We start from the raw sequence: 15,873 nt of genomic DNA on the forward strand, positions 1-15,873 counted from the left end.
GCATGAATGGAGAGGAATTAGCAGTCATGCAAGAAGGCACGAACTTTACTCCAGAAAGGCAGCGGCCTCAGGAGCATTAATCCATTCAGTGCCTCCAAGACCCAATATGGTTCATGTGACCCCACCCTCCAACACCAGCAGTCTGGGGGCCGAGTTTCTTTCTCTTTCTTTCTTTCTTTCTTTCTTTCTTTCTTTCTTTCTTTCTTTCTTTCTTTCTTTCTTTCTTTCTTTTTTGGTTTTTCGAGACAGGGTTTCTCTGTATAGCTCTGGCTGTCCTGGAACTCACTTTTTAGACCAGGCTAGCCTTGAACTCAGAAACCCTCCTGCCTCTGTCTCTCGACTGCTGGGATTAAAGGTGTGCACCACCATGCCCGGCGGGACCGAGTTTCTAACACATGAATTTAGGAAGCCCATTTCAACATAGCTCTCACAAAGATGCAGGACAGCTAGCCCCATTCTCAATCCATAAGAAGGAAATTCATTATTTATAGTGGATGCTTTGAGGAATTAATGGTTGGTATTCCCCGCTAGATTTCCATCCGCCAAAGGCTGGCATTAGGTCATTTTGCTTCTACCACATTTTCTGAAAATGGGTCATCTCACCTATCTCAATGGGAGCATGTCTGCCACTGAGCAATGGATGATACACCTGTCCCCTGTCCTCTGTCACAGCTAAGCTTAACTTAATCTCAAAATTGAGGAAGGAAGTTGGTAGTGACCATAAAGTACTGGAGATGCAGCTGTTTCCGTGGTCGGGGGCGGGGGGGGGGGTCAGGCTGAAGTCTTCAGATGTGTCTCCAGGTCCTACAGTCCTTGCTTTAAAGAGTGGTGTGAGCCAGGCATGGTGGCACACGTCTCCTTTGTTTGTTTTTGTTTTTGTTTTTGTTTTTCACAACAGTGTTTCACTCTGCAGCCCTAGGTGTCCTAGAGCTTAGAGAGCCACCTGCCTCTGCCTCCCCAGTGTAGTACTAAAGGTGTGTCTCGCCATGCCTGATTTATGTGGCACACGTCTTTAGTCTCAGCAGGCTAATCTCTGTGAGTTAGAGGCCAGCCTGGTCTACATAAAGAATTCCAGGTTAGCTAAAGCAGCATAGTGAGACCCGGTCTCAACAAAACCAACAACAAAAAAGAGCAGTGTGCTACTTCTGGCTGGCTTTCTTTAAAGTATAACTTATAACAGGGAGCGGTGGTTCATGGCTCTAGGCTCAGCACTTGGGAGGCAGAGGCAGGCGGATCTCTGACTTTGAGGCCAGCCTGGTCTACAGAGATCATTTCAGGACAGCCAGGGCTACACAGGGAAATATATATATATATATATTATTCTAGGAAGTATGAATTTCGCTGTCTTTTAAAAGTGAGCATAATCATAATGTGTCTCATCATGGTATTTTGGGGAGCAATTCATCCTTTTCCTTTGTTCTATTCCTTCTTCCTCACCATGGCTCTCCCACGTCCCTCTTGTGGGGAGGATGACCCCCCGTAAGCTCTCCCCCAGCTTTCCAGTCTCATGCACCTCACGCTCGCTTCCTCCCTGATTAAGGATCTCTCCCTCCTCTGAGCAGGGACTTCTCTCCATGTTTTCCTGTTGTGCCTGAGATCACCCTGTGCACATAGATGTGCCACTAAGTTTTTCCTCCTGCTTATCCTATTAGTCATTGTCTCATTTCATTAAAAATTCTTTCTGAACATCATTTTCAGTGGATGTCACCACGGCCCACTATATGGCAGTATTGAACCGTTTGCCTATATTTGGACATTTACATGGTTCTCAATAAATATACTTTCCAAGGCCCCAAACAGATCTCCAGAGCCTCCACACAAGCTCCTTTCCTTGGCCTCTGGCACCCGTCCCCAGAGATGAAGCCAGCCAAAGCAGATGATAAATAGACCCATTAGTGCACTTCTCTCCCAGCTGAGTCCCTGATGAAACGAAACTCTCAGAGGAGAGCAGAGGCTCCCCAGGGGCTGGAAACACAGGACTGATGGGCAGCTTGCAGGGCAGACATCCCATAGTGTGGGGAAACATGAGGCCACAAATGTTATTTTTCAGGGGATCAAGTTCCCGAAGTTGGATCATCTGCCAGCAGAGCGCTTTTCCTCTTCCTCAGCTCCCTGGGATACGCCAGGGTGTATGCGCCACAGATACAGCGGATGCACCAAGGTTCCCTCTGTCTTGGAAAGAAGACTTGTTGCTACTTAAAAATAAGCAGAGGCTGGGGGATGTGGCACAGTTGATATAGGACTTCCCTCTGGTACATGAAGCTGTGGGTTTGATCCCAAGAGCTGCAAAACAAAACAAAAACAAAACAAACCTACCAGCAACAACACAAACAACAAACCAGAAAGCAGTCAAGGGTCCAGCCTTGGGCAAAGTCGAGTCTAGAGAGGATATCAGGAAGGAGAATGAACTAGTCTGTGCTCCTGCTTCCCTAGGAGACCACACCCTAAACACACGCTGAAGTGCTACACCAGATGCACACAACACCAAGGGAAGCAAGGTAATTCTTTATGAAAACCACAGAGACGCACCACACACCTGCAGACACAGATGGAATACCTGGCTGCTATCTTAAGAACCACATATATGGCCAGATTCATTCAACCACAGTGATGATGAGTGTAACAGCCCCTGTCTGTGTCAACCCTTGTGGGTTCCACATGCGTGTCACATGTGAGCCTCCTGTGTGCCTAGTATGGCAAGATGACCTTTAACCAGACGACAGATGAGGAAACTGAGCCTTCCTGAGGTCATACAACTGGTGCCCAAGAAGGGTCTGAATTCTCTCTTTTGTCCTTAACTTGAAACAAATCATGAATAAGTTAAAACAAATACTTTACTGTACATGTGTATGCATACGGTGCGTGTGTGTGCGACAGTTTTGTGGCGTCGTTTCTCTCTGTCTATGTTTATATGGGTTCTGATGCTTTAACCCAGGTCATTAGGCTTGCGTGACAAGCCCCTTTACCCACGGAGCCATATTGCTGGCTCAAATTGTGTGTAACTCAACAGAAAACAAACAGACCCGACCAACCTCTCCCCTCTGCTAGACACAGAGGGAGTACACTTGCTCATTTGCATCTGTCAAGGCTAAGTGCTATTGAGTCCTGGTGGCTGCCTCAGATTCCTGACCCTGTGTGCACCCTGAAAACCCCACTCTGAGATGGGGTCTGGCCGGGTCTGCACGAGCTTTGACAGGATGAGAAGAATGGCTGCTGAAAAGCACTTTTGGCTTTTCTGTTGTGATTCCTTCTTCTATGGGCCCAGGAGAGCCTGGGGTCCTGGCCCCCCTTCCCACCCTTCTCCCTCACCATAGACTTGATTTAACTCATGAAACTTCTGTCCTCTCTTCAAAACTGCTTTGTCCTTCTCTCTTGAAGCTTTCGTCCCTCAACTTTGCTTTGCAAGAGGTTGTAATCTCCCAGCTTGCCTCTTGCTAAGGACACTGGAGCAACCATGCAAGCCTAGAGTTTTACAGTTCATCAGAAACAAAAATAAACAGGAAAAAAAATGGGTTCCAGGGGAAGTGACAGGCATCCTAGGCTTAAATCGTCCCCTATAGCCACCATTGGCCAAACGCTCAGTAATGGCTTGCTGTACAAGGGAGAGGACTTGAGTTCAAGCCTCAGGACCCACATAAAAACCCAGGCACAGTGCTTGCACGCGCTTGCAATCCTTGGGCTGAGGAGGCAGAACCAGGTGTGCTCCTGGAACTTGTTTGTGGCCCACCAGAATCTGACTTCCAGTTCTGGAGAGACAGGGGTCGAGCATGGGGTAAGGGTGAGTGTGTGCAGAAACAGGAAGCTGGGAGATCACATATTTAACTGAAGCAGGAAGCAAGGGTTGGTACTGTAGGGTCAGAGTTTAAGCTTTTAAAGGCCACCCAGTAATGAACTCCTCTAGTATGGCTACACTTCCTAATGATTTCACCAGAAACTGACACCAGCTGAGGACTAAATGTTCAGATGCCTGAGCCTACAGGAGACACGTCTCATTCAATTTTACAATATAGCTATATATATATATATATATGTACATGTATATGTATGTGTGTATAATTTCACATTATATTTCCTTTGGAATGTACAATATAAGATGGTATTTTTAAAATATCTTTACAAGTCAGAGATAATTAGAAATTATTATCTCTTTTGTAGTCTCAAATGGAATTGAAAAACAGAGTGTGTCCTTTGCTTAAATAGGATTTGTTAAGATAAATAGTGGTACATGCTTTTAGTCCCAGTGCCCAGGAGATTGAGGCAAATGGATCTCTGTGAGTTTGAGGCCAGCCTGGTCTACAAAGGAAGTTCTAAGACAGACATGGCTATACAAAAACCCTGTCTTGAAAAACCCAAAAAATAACAATAAAAAAAATTTAGTCACATCACTTGGGAGGCAGAGGCAGATGGATCTTTGAGTTCAAAGCTAGCATGGCCTACAGAGCGAGTTCCAAGACAGGCAGGGCTACACAGAGAAACCCTGTCTTGAAAAACCAAAAATAAACAAATAAATAAATAAATAAATAAATAAATAAATAAATAAATAAAAGTTTAAGCAATATAAGAAATGAATCCAGTGTGGTGGCTTTGTGCCTGTAATCCCAGCACCTAGGACACAGAGGCAGGAGCATCACCGTTAGTGATACTTAAAAAACTAAATAGGAAGAAACAAAGGAGGGAAAGACAGCAGAAGGCAGGAAGAGTGGACAGAGGGAAGGAAAGAAGGAATGGTAAAAACAAAGGTTGTGGTTTTATTTGCTGTAATTTTTCTATTATTTGTATATATTTAAGGCCAAGATTGCTTTCAATTTTCTTTTCTTCCCATTGAGATATAATTCATATACAATAAGATTCACCCTTCTGAAGTATGCAGCTCAGAGCTGGGCTGTAGCCCAGTGGTACAGCATTTGCCTCGCTTGTGTGAAGCCCTAGGTTTAGTCTCCAGTACTGCCCCCAAAGGGTGCAGTTCGATGGACTGGTTTGTTTTTGTTTAATCATACTAAAAAAGTTGTGCAATCAACCATACTACGGAATTCCAAACTATTCTTTGATAACCTTCAAACCCTTTAGCAAGGTGACAAGATGGCTCAGCTCACAAAGGCACCTCCAAGCCTGGTGACCTGAATTTGATCCCTGATGCTCACAAGTTTTCCTCTGACCTCCGTATGTGCACCCTGACACATGTGCCCTGTGTCTGCCACCAATCACTTATACTACTACTATTACAACAAAACAACTACTTTTTACTACTACTACTACTATTCTGGACCCTTCCTGTAGTCCTTGGGTTCTGATTTCTTTAGATTATGTGATTTCAAGCTTCCATAATTTGGAATAGCACTTTGTTCTTTTTCACGGCTGAATAGTTTTCCATTGTGTGGCTAATGCACAGTTTGTTTACCCATTCATCAGTTGAGTGGTATCCACTTTGAGACTGTTGTGAATGATGCTGTTCTGGGCATTTTCTGTGGGCTCTTCTAGTTCTCTTGGCATGGAACTACTGGTTCTGTGGTAGCTTTGTGTATAGCTTTCTGAGCTTCACACTGCTTTCTAATACAGCAGCACCATATATTCTTGTCTGTAGTATGTGAGCATTTCAGTTTGTCCACATCCTTATTGATGGTTACTATTGTCTGACACATCTAATGGGTGTGATGGACACCTGTAGATCAGAAGGGAGAATGCAGGATGGGCATGGTAGCCTGTCTATAATCCCAGAGCCTCTCTTGACTATTTCTAAATGGCTTCCCCTAAGGAGGTTACTTCTGACTCTTGGCACTAGTTATCGTCCCCGTCCCCCACCCCCAAGCGTTCACGCCGTGTTGAGGCCACTTAGCATCAGAGATTATAATGTCCTTTGGCCTGTTCTTTCACCCCTCAACCTTGACTCCATAGTAAGGGTGCCAAAGGCTGGAGGCGGGAGCCCATTGGTTCAGTGTGGGTAGAACAGCAGTGTGAGGGGAATTGCTGTCATTACTCGTTTAAGTGTGATGGGGATTCTGCACACTTATTTTTAAATGTTTTTATCTTATATTGGGTAAGGTGGTGCTTATTTGTAATCCTGGTGCTCTGGAGGCAGAGGCAGGAGGATCACTACTAATTCAAAGGCAGCCTAGTCTATATAATGGTCTGATTGACGGGTCTAGGCTAGTGAGATCCTGCCTTCAAAAACAAACAAGAAGACAGAAGGCAGCAAGCAAGACTAGAGAGCCCCTGCTGCTCCTGTCCGTGTCCCCCGAACACCCACGCCCACACTGAGCTTTGACCTGAGTGACTTGCATGGGGAGGCAGAGCAGATGCAAAGCAGTCACAGACCAGGTCACAAAGGACCTGCGTGCCCAGCAGGAAGTCAGGACTTGGACCCGAGAACATGGGTACTCAGCAGTATAGTTAGTTTTACAGCTGTGCCTCTGACTGTTCTGATGGCTCAGAAGGGAGGAAGACAGGAGGCAGGGAGGCCAGTTGGCAGGTGAGACATCCCAACAGCAGGGGATAGCAAGGGATCAAACAGGGGAGTGGCATTGGACAGTGAGGGAGCAAATGGGTGTATATGAAGGGAACATGATGAGAAAGGGAGATTCAAGGCTGAGTCCCATATGTGGGCCTAGGCATGGCATTCCCTAAGATGGCCCAGCCATCTCTCTCCTGACATTCACTGGTCTCCTTTTAATTCCACCCCTCCCCCAATCAGGCTTAAGACTGGTCACAGTATTTGCAGGACCCAGTGCAAAATGAGACTTGTTCAGAATTAAGACTTTCAAGTGAAGGCAGGAAGGAGGTCAAGGTTGAAGTTGGCATGGGCTACAATGGAAAAACAAATAGGGCCAAGAAGGAAGACTTGCAAGACAGTCAAAGGATAGCATCAAAAGAAGGCAGTCCCTTCTGAGTCCGGGACCCTGCAGTGCTACAGAGGCCAAGTGCTGGTCCCAATTAGGCCATTGTAGCTGCTTTGTTTAGAACAGGCAGGAGGGTGGCTGGGTGGGAGCCAGAGCTCTGCTCAAACAGCTCCAGGCAGCAAGAGGACTGCATGTTCCTCCTGCCACCCTCCCCCCAAGATCCCCCGGGACTCAAGAGGGACCCGGCACTCTGAGACAAATAGCTTACTTTTAAGTAAATCTTTACAATGTTTCCAGCTTGCTCAGCTTTGGGTCTCCATGATAAGGCAGAAAGCAGCAGGCAAGCTTTTCCCAGACCAGAGTGCTTAAGTGGCTTGTTTGTCTCTCCAAAGAGATTTCCTGGTTTCTCCAAAAATGGGGCTTGCAAAGAGCTACCCAGGGTGAGTCACCAGTCCAGTTGGCAAAACAATGGAGCTGCCCCTCCGAGGATATAGAAGGTCTGCCACATAGACTGCAGGCCCAGGCTGCAACCCTTTCAAGCATCTCAAATGGAAACCAGAACAGCTGGCTTGAAAGGGTGCCCCGCGCACAGCCAGTACCTCACCTTGCACCTCTAGCCAGCCCTAGAGCTCAGAGGCTCTGTGGAAGGAGGGAGGCCAGAGGGAGAGCACTTTCTCCCACTGACCTTCTCTTGGTGCCTCTGGCAGGTTTGCTCCTCCAAGCCAGGACATCTCCCCCATTCAACACTCCCTGACTGGAAAGCCTGACTCTTCAAGCCTCAAGCAGTCAAGGGTCCCCAGCTCCTTTAGCAGAAGGTGCCAACAGATGACATGTTTTAAGAGCTCAGCCGGTGGCTGGAGAGATAGATGGCTCAGAGGGTAAGAGCACCGACTGGTCCTGAGTTCAATTCCCAGCAACCACATGGTGGCTCATAATCATCTATAACGGGGTCTGGTGCCCTCTTCAGGTGTGTCTGAAGAGATCAATGGTGGTGTACTCATATGTGTAAAATAAATAAATAATTAAAAAAAAAAAAAAAAAAAAAGAGCCTCTGCTCCCATCACTTCCAGAGGCAAGGCAGGCACAGATGCACATCTATGCACATCTGGTCTCTTGCCCAGGTGGCCAACGAAGACCATTTTTCTCAGGATCCCACAACATCACATACCAGATTACCTGGAAGGAGAAAACAAGTTGAATTTATGTTTACATCAACTCCAAGTCTTGTTTTTTTGAGACAGGGTCACTCTATGTAGTCCAGGCTAGTCCCAGATTTGTGATCCTCCTGCCTCTTAAGTACCAAGATTTCAGGTACATACTACCATACCTAGCAGGCTTTAGTTTTTAGGCTTATGTTTATTATTTTTAATTATGTATATGTGTGTAGGCCTGCCCACATGAGTTCAGGTGCCTTTAGATGTAGACAGGTGTGAACTAGCAGCCTAAAGTGAGTTCTGGGAACTGAACTTTTAACCAGCTAAGCCATCCCTCCGACTCCTGAATTTTATTTTTTTCTATGGATTAAGCTATCCAATGATAATTTTCTGTTTTAGTGAACAACTCAACTTTTTTGTTGACAAGATTTCCCCCATCATAAAAGTACTTCAGATATTAAATATCCATTGGGAAAGAAACAGTGACGTTGTTACCTTGGGTCATACTCCACAGTAGTGCCCTGAATGATAAGTCGAGACTGCCCCCTTCTCCTGCCAGCCAGAGCTCACCAGGGAGAAAGGGAGGAGCTTGGGTGTCTTAGTCAGGGTTTCTATTCCTGCACAAACATCATGACCAAGAAGCCAGTTGGGGAGGAAAGGGTTTATTCGGCTTACATTTCCATACTGCTGTTGATCACCAAAGGATGCAGGACTGGAACTCAAGCAGGTCAGAAAGCAGGAACTGATGCAGAAGCCATGGAAGGATGTTCTTTACTGGCTTGCTTCCCCTGGCTTGCTCAGCCTGCTTTCTTATAGAATCCAAGACTACCAGCCCAGAGATGGCACCACCCACAAGGGGCCTCTCCCCCTTGATCACTAATTGAGAAAATGCCCCACAGCTGGATCTCATGGGGGCATTTCCCCAACTGAAGCTCCTTTCTCTGTGATAATTCCAGCTGTGTCAAGTTGACACAAAGCCAGCCAGTACATTGGGAAAGGGTGGGAAGAGTCCTGCAAAGGCCTCCAACCTGAGGCAGAGCTGAGCTGAGCTGAGGAAGGACAGGCAGGCCCTGAAAGGGTTCTAGTCAGCACCGGGAGGGCAGGGACGAGGCCAGCTCTCTACATCTGACCTGAGGGCAGCTGGGGAGCCACTGACATACTGAAGCAAAGAGTGACCTGAGAGGTGTGACCTCAGAAAGGCCTAGTGGCTACAGTACCCTGTTCCTGGGAACAAGGCTGTCACCCTAACCCTGTGAGAGGAAGGATAACCTGGACCACGAGAAGTGTTATGGAGCATAATACCTGTATGGCGGAGATGAGGAAATAAAGAACTTTAGTAAGAAATAGGATGGTTTTCCAGCCTCCCGCCTTTGGACCTCTGGTTGGGCAGAAGGGGAAATGACTACAGAGATCCACGTGACCACCAGTTCTCCTCTCCTTTTCCAGCAGAGCCCAACAATGGGTGTATAGAGGAAACCCACACCTACTGTGTGGGGCGCACAGTAGGTAGGGAGGCAAGATGGGTCCATGCTTTGAGGTACTTAGGGTACACAGACCAAGACGGTCACTAAACTGTTAAGTACAAGGTTCTGGATCTGTCGTGCTGTGTGGCCCAGAGACAGAGCTTTGTGAGGCATTGAAACATAGAATACAAGTGAACAAGGGCTGGAGAGATGGCTCAGGAGTTAAAAGCAGTTGTTGCTGTTGCAAGGGGACCTAGATTCTGTTCCTAGCACAGGCATAGTGGTTCACAACCATTTGTAACTGTATTCCGGGCGATTCAGAAGTCCTCTTCTGATCTCCCAGAGATGTGGCACATACTACATGCAGGCAAAACACTGATGAAATAAATCGTGTGTGTGTGTGTGTGTGTGTGTGTGTGTGTGTATCTATATATCACATGACCCGAGGGTGGCTAAGTTACCAGGAAAGAAAGTGGGAATGAAATGTGAAATTTGGTCAGGCAACACTGTTGTCAGGCAACACTGTTGTCAGTGTATCCACTAGAGGAAGAGGCTCCTCTGAGGGAGGCTGAAGAAGATGCTAAAGCAAAAGAAAACCATGGATGGAGATAAAGGGAAGGATGCTACAAAGAAGCGCTGGTCCCTGCCAAATGTTCCCTACGCAATTAAGGAAGGCAAGAAATAAAAGACAGAGATGCTGGGCCATGGAGAGGGCTCAGCAGGCACTTGCCAGGTGACCCCGGTGACTGAATCCCATCCCAAGATGTAAAGGTGGCAGGAGAAAAGCTGCTCCTGAAAGGTAGGTCTGCCCTCCATATGTGTCCCATGGCACAGGAGCCCACAGGCATCATTCCGACGTGCACACACTATTAATAGTATTTAAGTAAAATAAAATCTCAAAGATGGAAACCTGCTTTGGCAACAAGAGGGGGAAGCGATCTGGCAAAACTGACTTCTGTGGTCCAGGCCCTCTGCCCCTGCCTGAGTGCTGAGGGGGAGGCAGGACTGTGTTGGTCTTCGGTGGAAATGTGAGAGTCTCTGAAGAAGTTAGAGGGGGTGTGCGCATGTAGAAAGTGAGGGGAGGAGCCAGGAGAGAAGGATTCAGAGGGAAAAGAGATGGTAAGCTTAGCCTGGGTCTCAGTGTGGGAAGGAGGAGGGGGAGGGGAGGGGAGGGGAGAAGGGAGAGGGAGAGATGGGGGAAGAGAGGATCAAGGAGGGGAGTTAGCAGGTGTGACACAGGACAGTAGAAAATCCTACAACTGACTTCTTCTTGATTTCTTGATCCTTTCTGGAGTGTAGAGGCAATGAGAGAGAGAGAGAGAGAGAGAGAGAGAGAGAGAGAGAGAGAGAGAGAGAGAGAGAATTCCAGCAACTGTGCAGATGGAAACCTGACCAGAAATAACAGTTGACTTACCCTGTAGCTGCCTCGTGAATGGTCCAGCCAACAGGATGGTTTAAGACATCCGGTAGGATGTTATTCTGTCTTGAAAGAAGAAGGAAATGATGAGTTGACATTTATGAGATGTCCCCATTTCCTGGGTGATCGTCTCCATTTAGCAGAACGTATGTGCCCTTCTTTATGTTTGGGTCTTAGAGACAGGGTCTTGCTGTGTAGCCTTGCTAACCCAGAACTTGCTACGCAGATCAGGCTGGCCTTGAATTTACGTTGATCCTCCTCCTTCCCCAGTGTTGGGATTACAGCTCTTAAGTGTTCCAGATTACAGATTCCTCAACAACTAGAGTATTGGTGATGAGCTGGGTGAGAATTTAAGACTGAGAAAAGTAAGCTTTCTTCGGAAAGATGACATTAATAGTGTCCCGGAGGAAAGCACTAGAAAAAAGTCACTAATGGAGGACAGAGCTGGGACAATGTGATGGTTTGTATATGCTGGACCCACGGGAGTAGCGCTATCAGAAGGTATGGCCTTGTTGAAGTAGGTGTGTCACAATGGGCCTGGGCTTTAAGACCCTCATCCTAGCTGCCTAGAAGTCAGTCTTCCACTAGCAGCCTTCAGATGAAGATGTAGAACTCTCAGCTCTGCTTGAACCATATCTTCCTGGATGATGCCATGTTCTCACCTTGATAATGGACAGAACCTCTGAACCTGTAAGCCAGCCCCCATTAAATGTTGTCCTTATAAGAGTTGCCTTGGTCTTGGTGTCTGCTCACAGTAGTAAAACCCTGACTAAGACAGACAAAGATCTTAGCCTGAAACTGAAAAACCTGTGGTTTGGAAAACAAATTTGGTGTCTTTCCAGCTGTGCAGTCCTTTGGGATAAAGTGGTAAAAATGGAGAATAAAATGGCCGTCAGCTCCTCCCCTGTCTCCCACTTCTGGCCCAGTGGGACAGGCTTCCTTGTTTATTGCATTCCTTTAAAGAACATCAGTGCTGGGCAGTCTCTGGGGACTAGCCTGGCTGGCTTAGCTGCCTCTTGGCTTCTACATCCTTCCTCTGCTTCAGCCGTCTTCAAGGTTACAGGAGAGGGAAGAAAAGAAGCCACGGAAGCAAGAAGGCTTCTCTTTGTGGATTCTAGAAAGTCTTAACACAGGAACCTTGTTCTACCCTCCCACCTGGCATTGGGCTAGCCTAGTCCAAACCTAGATCCAACCGTTCAGCAGAGGTACAGACTGATCAGGGGTCCTTATACCCTGGGCCTTGAATGTCTATCCTATGGACCTAAACTTATGGGAGAGCTAGTGGCTGGGCAGAGCCCTGAGTATCTCTCAGGATGGAGTGGAGCTTCATTCTTGCCTCTGCAGGATGTCCTCCCATCTTACCCCGGCTTGGTTTGCCCTGGGCACATCTACCATACAAGCAGGTCACCTCTACCGGGCCTAACCAGCACCAGAGTGAGGCTTGGGGGTTGGTTGTGGCTCTGAGCCAGGACTGTGTTCCCAGCATTTGGAAGGCTAAAGAAGGAGGATTTTGAATTTGAGGTTAGCTGGGGCTACATTTCAAGACCATGGGCCAGCCTGAGAGAGAGAGCTAATGAACATGTTTTTCAGATCTGCAGCCTCCCTAGGCACAGAGGCATTAGCATTCCGTAGCTTCTGGTAGTCATTGACTTGTATTCTGGTTCTGAATTTCAAATTTTATTTATTTCTCTGTGTCAGTTCTTTAAGAATTTCATTCAGTGGGTTTTGACCATATCCGTGCCTCCCATGACTTCTGTCCATCCCTTCTTCCCACCCAGCTTCCTGCCCTCTTTTGGTTTTCTCCACCCTTCAGGTCTGATTTGTGCTGTGTCTAAGGAAGTGTGCCCTGTGTCTAAGGAAGTCAGAAGAGAGTGTGGGGGTCCTCTAGAGCTGGGGTTACAGATGGTTGAGAGCCTCCATGTGGGCGCTGGGAACTAGGGTCCTTTGCAAAAAATCATTTAACCACTGAACTACTGAGCCATCTCTCTACCCTAAAACCTTAAATGGAAATCTCTTTTATTACATTTTATTTTATTTTTTAAAATATGGAACAAATTTGCATGTCATCCTTGCGCGGGGGGTGGGGGGCATGCTAATCTCTGTATCGTTCCAAGTTTAGGGTGTGCGCTGCCGAAGCGAGCACATTACATTTTATTTATTTGTGTTTCCTGTGTGAACAAGTGTGCTATGTATGGCACACATACGGAGATCACATAGGAACTCATACAGACAACTTTCAGGAGTTCGGTTCTTACTTTCTACCACATCCTGAAAATCTAACTCAGGTCACCAGGGTTGGGGGCGAGCACCTTTATCTACTGGCTTCAGGGTTTTTGTTTATTTCTTTCTTTTATTTTGTTTTGGAGACAGGGTTTCTCTGTATAGCCCTGGTTGCTCTGGAACTTACTCTGTAGACCAGGCTGGCCTCAAACTCACAGAGATCCTCCTGCCTCTGCCTCCCAAGTGCTGCGAGTAAAGGCTACACCCCCATGGCCAGCACTGGCTTTAGTTTTTTATTGTATATTCTTTCTTTTCTCTGCTCTCTCTCTTCCCAACCCCCTTAAAACCATCTCAAATAGCCCAGATAGCTAACTTAGAATTTGAGATGTAGCTGAGGCTGGCCTTGGATGCCTGATCCTTCTGTCTCCACTTCCCAAGTGCTGGGGTTTTCGGTGTGGGCCACTGTCTGGCCTACAGACTCTCTGGCCTTCATCCCCTACACTAATATCTGGCTTCAGTTAATGGACATTATTCTCTCAATGCCAGAGTAGATGCTGTGTGCCCCATGTTGTGTGCTAGGCAGTGAGTAACTAGTAATGTGTACTTGGTGGCCCCGATCTACTGAAGAGACAGAGAGGCTGAGAAAGGGGCTAATACATGGAGGGAGGAAAGGCATCTGTGGGGCAGAGGTACAGGGGGAAGAGCTTGGCAGGGGTGACTTCTCCAAAACAGACCTTGGTTTAGGCTCCACTGACTCTGGGTGACAGGAAGGCTGAGACCTAGTGAAGGTGCACTGGGAAATGCCTGTGCCAAGGAGCAAAGTTGGAGGGGGTGCTGAGAAGGAACAAAAAGGTGAGGCCCAAGAGGGAACCCGCTCCACAGTGGGATCCATCTACCAGGCCTCTTTCTCCTTCAGGAGTCAGGCCCAGAGCCTCCTCATCCTGTTTCTCCTCTCTCGCTCTCCTCCATGTGTGTTACTACCTCGAAGGACTTTCTGCTCATTTCCACCAGGAGCCATGCTGTCCTGCCAGCCTGCTTCTCAACTCACTTGCAGAACCATCTGCATTTCCTTTGGGTCTCCTCTTGCAAGTCTGGTTTTCTCACGACTACTCTTTGCACTTTTAGCCTCAAAGCTCAGTGTCTCATAGAGAAACCGTGGGGAACCAACACAGGAACATGACAGACTAAGGCAGCCTTCAGTGAGGACATTGGGCTGTGGTTCCATTCCTGATGTTGGGGAACTAGGAACTCGTGGACGTCAAATCCAGGTTTCCATCTCTGATGATGGCTGCTTCCTCCCCTTTCCTCCTGGAAGGCCCCTTCCCTTACCTAGATATGAAATCCAAAGGAAAGCTGGGTGTCCCTGCTAGAGCACCTGAGGCTGATATTCATGGAGCACTCCAACTCTGCAGAGATCTGTGCCTCATCGAACTCCACAACAGAGCGGAGACCACTGTTGCTCAAATGAGCTGGCCACAGCAGGACACTGGGATGCCAGAAGGGTCACTGCTTTTCTCAGCCCCATGGGCCAGTGGTGGTTTGATCTGGACTGGAGAGGTAACTCAGTGATAAAGCTTTTCTCTAGTATTCGTAAGTACCTGGGTTCCGTCCCCAGAACCTTGAAGAAGATGGTCTTCTTACCACTCATGCCTCATATACCCAATCCATGCCTGCCTCTCAGCTCAACATTTCCCAAGTAAGCAGGCTTACCTGGGTGCCCAGTATGACCCTTCTGAAGCCCTGAGCTTTTGGGAAGCCGTGTTCAATGACCTGAAGCCTTTGGAGATAAGGAAGCCACAATCCTGTCCCCCACAAGTTGTACGTGTCTTCCAACTAGGTGCCCAGGGTGGCTAAGGCAGAGCTAATCTCTGCTGTGGAAGGGTCATGTGTGAAGGGTCTGCCTGAGCCTGACACCTCCATTTATGACAATCTACTGAGGACTCTCTGAGGATGGTGGCCTAAGCTCTTATCAGCAGTAAGTACCTAGGGAGCTCTTAGGCCATGGAAGGACCTTGCCAAGTATCTCATACCCCTTCCTCTCCCATTCTTTCACCCTAGGGGCTGAAAGCTCCCTAGGCAAAAAGTCCCCTGCATGCTCAGAAAGTACTGGAAGTGGCTGTCAGGGTAGCTCAGTTGGTAGAGTGTTTGCCTCATGTGCACAAGACCCTTTGATCTACAGCACACCCTGAGCCTGATGTAGCTAAGCACTCAGGAGGTAGAGGCAGGGGGATCAGAAGTTCAAGGTTATCCTCAGCTACTCTGAGTTGAGATCAACTGGAACCTACATGAGACTCCATGAGAGAAAGCCAATGAGAGGCAGCGCTGCAGCCCCACAGCGGATGATGACAAAGCTCACAGGTCAACGAGAGGAGTTCTGTTTTAGGTTTTAATTCTCACAGGGTTTGCTGTGCAGTTGGAGTGTGATGGTGTGTGTGTGTGTGCATGCATGTGTACATGTGTGTACGTGTGTGTGTGTGTGTGTGTGCACGTGAAACCCTTCCCAAAGCAACCTGGTCTCATCCCAGCTTCCTATCCCCCAGGCAGGCTCCCGGCATCTGAGACGTAGTCATTTCTTTTTCTATGGAAAAGTTCAAATTATAGTTCCCTTGGCCAGTGAGTAAGCGTTCAGTTTTACCCACTATAAAATTCTAAAAACACTTTTGGGAACAAAAGGTCTCAAGTAGGACAAGGACAAAGGGATTGGACCCTAACGATGTCATCATGGTTTCAGTGAGTCTCTCTCTCTCTCTCTCTCTCTCTCTCTCTCTCTCTCTCTCTCTCTCTCT

The 15,873-nt window shown here is 47.5% G+C and overlaps 1 protein-coding gene and 1 non-coding gene across 2 annotated transcripts in view; one reads left to right on the forward strand and one right to left on the reverse strand.

The window, feature by feature from the left end:
* Positions 1-15,873, forward strand: part of Lmod1 (leiomodin 1) — a 41,694-nt gene that overhangs the window by 15,609 nt on the left and 10,212 nt on the right. The window lies entirely within an intron of this gene.
* On the reverse strand, positions 12,907-13,010 carry LOC115064091. Its single transcript, XR_003843953.1, has one exon. It is a non-coding gene; the product is annotated as a U6 spliceosomal RNA (small nuclear RNA).

Source organism: Mus pahari, chromosome 5, assembly GCF_900095145.1.
Source record: "Mus pahari chromosome 5, PAHARI_EIJ_v1.1, whole genome shotgun sequence".
NCBI lineage: Eukaryota > Metazoa > Chordata > Mammalia > Rodentia > Muridae > Mus > Mus pahari.